A 5,934-nucleotide genomic window follows, 5' to 3' on the forward strand; every position below is an offset into this window, starting at 1 on the left:
GCATGTGGAGCAGACAATGTCAATCAAGATAAGGTCTTAATATTCCTTATTAATATCACATTTTTCTACTTTCATATCTGATGTATTCAGGCAAGAAGGTGCTCTTGTCCAGGGCCAGAACTAGTCTGGGAAGGCTTAAAAGGAACCTGTGAGCAGGATTGTGCTCAGTAACCTACAGACAGTGTCAGGTTGGCGCCTTATACTAACTGCAATCATAGCTTGGTTGATTAAATCTGTCTTGTGGTTGTTTAATGTTTTTTTCAGTTTTGAGTTAATGATGTGGTGCTCTGATTAGGTATTCATTATGCAGCCTGCTGACAGGTCACTGATCCCTCACTGACCTGCCCCTAGTGTACATAATGAATATTATATATACAAATACTAAAAAAAACTTCTGCAGGTAGGTTACTGAGCACAATCCTGCTGACAGGTTCCCTTTTAAAGGGGTTGATCAGGAATAGCAAAACATGGCTCCTATTCTACAGGTATATTAGGAGAACTGCACGGTTGTCTAAAAATGCTTCTTCTCAATCATTGAGCTACATCCTGTTTTAGGCCCGACGGCGCCATATTGATGATTTTTTTTTCTTTGAAACACAGGAAGATAATAGGCACTAACCGATGAGAGAGTGCGCAGGCGTCGCCATTTTGATTAAGTGACATGCTTTTTTTCAAATACACACTTTAGCATATTCATTATGTAAACTAGGGGGCAGGTCAGTGAGGGATCAGTGACCTGTCAGCAGTCTGCATTATGAATAGCTAATCAGAGCACCACATACCCCGAATTAGGACACGAGCATATAATTAACTATAAACTGAAAATAAGGATTAAAAAAGAAGCACAAGACAGATTTCATCAACAAAGATGTCATTTTATTCAGTATAACGTTGCCGACCTGACGCTCTGTGTAGGTTACTGTGCCCAATCCTGCTGACAGGTGTATGGCAAGTTTTTTTTTAGGATTAACTCACACCCAAATGTACCTTTGCCACGTGGCAATATTTATTACCGGTCTCAGCTGCCATTTCCCGCTTTTCAATTTGCTCTATAGTAACTAAAAAGGCCTCATGTGAACAGGGGTAGGACATGGTAGTCTTGAAAACCACATTTAATAGGAGCCAACTAGGTTAGAAGAGATATTGCAGATCTACCACAAAGGTTTCACTATGTACAGTTTTCTAGATAGTCCTCCTTCGGCCGATGTTCTCAATGCCCCATTCTTAGTGGTCATGTTGTTCGCACAGTGGACTGATGGACTATATTTGGTGTCCGTCATGTAGACACGTCCTTGGGAAATAGTGAGACAAGTGACACACAAAGGCGTACAGGAAAGCCTAGAGTGGGGTAAAATTCAACCCTACGACAAGGTGTCTCCATACACAAAACATTATGGGTGGAAATCAAGACATTCGGGAATGGAAAACTAGCCTAGAAGGGCCACAGATGCCTAAAGTAAGTTGCATTTGACCAGCTCCTTGACCAAGCCCATCACCCAGGACCCTCGTCTGGTAAATAGGATGTAGCACTTTGATGACTTTTCATATAAATGCTCTATAAGACAGGTGGTGCTCGAAGGCAAGAAAAACATTAGCAGGTATGCCAAGGGTTACTTGGAAAACCATAAATCTTTCCGCACCCTGCCGTACCATCTGACTTATGGAAATAAAGGGCTTAATGAAATTTTATGAAAAATCCATACTGCAGGTCAGCGCTAGCAGATTAAATGTGCAGTACGAACCGACATAGCGTGCAGGTTAACGCAGTGCCAGAACGGGGAGGCTGCAGGGCTGGCATCGGCAGCAGCAGCTGCTCACCCTGAGGTTTAATGGTGGAATGTTTGTATACAGGGATCACTTGTGTATACAGTACACATTTCATTACAGCATTTTGGAGGGGCGGGTAGCGGAGAGAAAACAAGACGACTACTTTTTGTTTGAAAGAAGATTAAGATGCTGAAGATGAGGGGTGCAGAGTTGTGGCTAGCTAAGTTGGCCCATCAATCAGCTGATGGCTGAAAGTCCAAATTCATAAGTCTCCAAAAGGTTGGATTAATTTTTGTGCCCTCCAATATATAAGACCAGAAATGGTCCTGGGACCCCCCACTGTCACTACGAATGGAGGTCCCAAAGTGGCGTGTGAATAGTTTTGCTTCACCAATAGACATTTTCACTGCCACCATTCTGGTGATCAGCAGTTGGACCCCATAAAACCCACATTTATAACCTATCCAGAGTTGCTTTTCATTGGAAACTCCCTTTACCAAATTATTGCTGCAGCTGTAAATGATTGCTGTAATCATAGGACATCTTACTTGTAGCTCCCCCAAAGGAGGAATAGGGAATTGCCCAGCTTCCAAAGAAATCAATTGTCTATATGTGCCCAGTCTTCCAGAGTGAGGGACACTCTTTGTAGCTTCTGTGCTTTGTAACTCCTTACAATACTAATTTTACCTGTAGATCTGGGCTAGCTTTCATTACTTTGGTGACTAGTCCGGACCCACGCTTACTGTACGACACTGCCTCCATGTGTCATTGTCCGGTGATGTACGACCACAGGTCTCGGAAGCAGAACTATACAGCCTCATAGACTGTCAAGTCTGTGGCATGGACTGCGACCCAAGGATGTGTGAGTCTGGCCCAAGTTAAGATGTAGATGGGGATGACAGTGCTGCTACTTTTGAATATGTGCTCTTACCCACTGAGCCAGCTCATTCGTTTTCCGTTTTCATATGCGGTCTTGTGTCTTGAAGTGAAGATGTTTCTGCAGTGGAGAGATCCCTTGATATATGGAGCAGGAATTGCATTTTAATTACCCTGAACTTTAGCTGACAATAATTTTTTTTACTAAGTGTCCGGCGAGTGTTTAAAAAGCTCTCCGAGTCTCAGAAATGATGCGTCGCTCTGCAGCTCCTCACTCCTACAACAATATTTCACATTTCCTCAACGTTCTCTACAATTACAACATCTCACGTTATCTAACGGCAGGTGTGTCTGAGCCTCGGTCAACATGGCAACTATAAAAGTGAGAGCCCCAATGTATAGATACCATGGTGCAGTAGTCATGTGGACCAGCCATGATTAAAGGGTATTATGTAAATCTTAAAACTCTTTCTCTGGCTGCAATTTTTTTTTTTTTCACAAAAGGCTTTAGTCACCCTCCCCAGGTCAAGCGGTCTGCTATTTTCATCTCGGGCAGAGCCACCGTGCGCACCAATTGGCTGCAGTGGTAAACGTCACATAAGTGCTGTGGTCAGTAACCGACACACGAAGCAGCGACAGAGACTCAGCCTGGGGAGGGTGAGTAAAGGACCTTTTTTTTTTTTTTTTACTCACTGCATCCTGGTAGCAAAGCCGAAAACCCCTTTTAATCTTTCCATCTACTTTTAATATTACATTTCTTGAGCACCGCACTCGGCAATTTCCATCAGTCCCATGGACAATGAATGGAGTGGAGGCAGAACATGTGCAGCTTATCTCCATGCAGAACAGGCCTAGTGATCACTGGGCATCTCTCAGCAATCAGGGGTTAATCCTGTGCTGTGGATAGGGAATAACATCTTGGGAATACCCCTATACATAAAGTAAAAAGGGGACTTTAGTTTTCAAGCCCCTTGTAGATTAGTGGATCTCCTTAGGGCAGCCTGTACAGGTACTGGTAACCAGTGCACAACATCCACTGAAACCAGTAGCTATTTGTTGTCCAGGCGAGCCTTGAAAATAGAGGGTCAGTGTGTTTGCTGTAGGGTTAAAGGGACTCTCAATGAAGTGGTAATGGTCAGCCATGTAATGCTGGATGTTGCCTTTCTAGACCATAGCACAAATCACCATTGCTCCAGTTCAGTCATTGTACATGGGACTGCCAGATATAACAGAGTACAGTGCTTGGTTATCTCCAGCAGTCCCCATACAGAGTGACCATTGCACCATTGTAACAGGGCATCATTCCCAAGATCGGTGCAGGTCCCATTGGTCGGACCACTAGCGATCAGACAGATATTCCCTATCCTGTATATATGTGATCATTTGCAAATTTGGACAACCCCCTTTAAATTTGAAAAGGGTCAGTCTTCTGGAAAAAAACGCATTAGTGTATTCTCGCCAAAAGGTGATAGCTCTTGGAAGAACTGGACCACACAAATACCCCACCAAACACCTAATCTGTCGGCGTTTTCTTGGGCCCCATGATCCAGGCTCATATTTAGGGGGCACGGTCATGCATGGTCAGTTTTATGGGATTTGTCTAGGATTAGAAAAAACATCTATTTTCATCCAGAATCAGTGCCAATCCTGTGCACAAGTTGGGTCAGTATTACACGTGGGCAGACGTGGCGCCGTTCACGGCAGCGTCAACTTGTAACATACTTTGTTGAGAGTAAACTTTGTGTTTGCGTGGCTCGAATATAATTTCTGCTTGTGGCCGGGAATTGCCAAGCCGCTCTTCTAACAACTTTGGGGGTCTTTTCCCTCCCTCCTTATCCGTACAGCGAGCCCACGGCGGAGTTTAACCTTGTCCGTCCCTGTGCAGGTGGCTAGAAGGGTTGTGCCAGTATGAAGTTTACAGCGCTCTGCAAACAATGGGGCTGATCCCACTAAGCTATGCGTGTTACATGCGAGAACAAAGGACTTCAGTTTGCTGTCTGTCTAGACACACGCATTAACTGCAATGCAAATGTATCAGCGGCAAATCAAAAATTCTAACAGTGTCCTGGTAGAGGAAAAACTGCGGCGTTCAGTGAGCGCAGGAAGAGTGGATTAACCGTTTAATGCTGCGGATACAGAGTAGCGAGGAATCTACCAATAGCACATCTAAAATTCGGACTTCGAGATGTCACCCCACACAATAAAAGCAAGTCCTTGAGTCGCTCGTTTGTGTCAAGTTGTTTAGAAAAAGCTCATGACACACTACTGGTTTTGTCCCCCGTTCACGGACCAGTCAGGAGTGGGCATAAGAGGCAACTGCTTAAGGCGCCACAACTCATGTGAACGTAAACTTATTATTGGGGCTGAGAGGATGGAGACGTTCATAATTTAAGGGGGGACATCACTGGCAAATTCATTAGGGGAGGAGAAATATTGGACACTAAAGGGGACAAAAATTTGCCAGAATGAGGGCAGGTGGACACTCCTCACGGATGCTTGCCTTCAACAGTTGTCAAGTTTTGTTATATTAGGATAACATGGTTAAAGGAGCATATACACAACTGGACATGATCCCCTATCCATAGGACAGTGATTGCAGGGACCCCCGGCGATTAGGAGAACAGGGCTCTGCTCAGTCCTATTGTCAGTGGAGCGTTGGTGAGTACTCTCGACCTCTTCTCTAGCGTAGATTAGCATTCTGATCTCCTTTCTATTCATTGTGTACTGCACTGAGTCTTTTACCCCAGTAGTCCCTTAGAGAATGAATGGAGCACAAGTACCTTCCATTTATTCCAGACTGAACTCTGCAGAGCCACGTTCTTGGGATCAGGCCCCAGCGGACAGTAGATTATCCCCCATCTTGTGGACCGGGGGGGTTAACTTAAATTGTTGGAAGTATATTTTGGGAAACAGAAGAAACTACAGCAAGGTGGCGGGTGTTGTTTCCCTACTAATTGTCTATTACATATATTGAGTTCCGATTGGCATCCACGCTGATCTTTACTGTCAGCAGTTGCATCTCGCCATTTTCAGCATGAAAGATGGAGGGAAAGGTGCAACTGGGACCTATTATCACAAATGATCATTACATGGAATCTGCCTCACGGTCCCAGAGGTCCTCACTGATAATGAACATGGAGGCAGGGGTCAGACACTTGCAAGGCACAGACCAGAAGGCGAGAAGATGAACCTCGCATACACAATTCACCAATCCCCTGGTCCTAGTAGTTTGGGCCTGTTTACATTGCAACGTAGAGGGGCTCCTCACCCATTCCAAACAGAGCCACTCTA

This window comes from Dendrobates tinctorius, unplaced genomic scaffold, assembly GCF_039654945.1.
Source record: "Dendrobates tinctorius isolate UK_male_01 unplaced genomic scaffold, ASM3965494v1 ptg000120l, whole genome shotgun sequence".
NCBI classification, from domain to species: domain Eukaryota; kingdom Metazoa; phylum Chordata; class Amphibia; order Anura; family Dendrobatidae; genus Dendrobates; species Dendrobates tinctorius.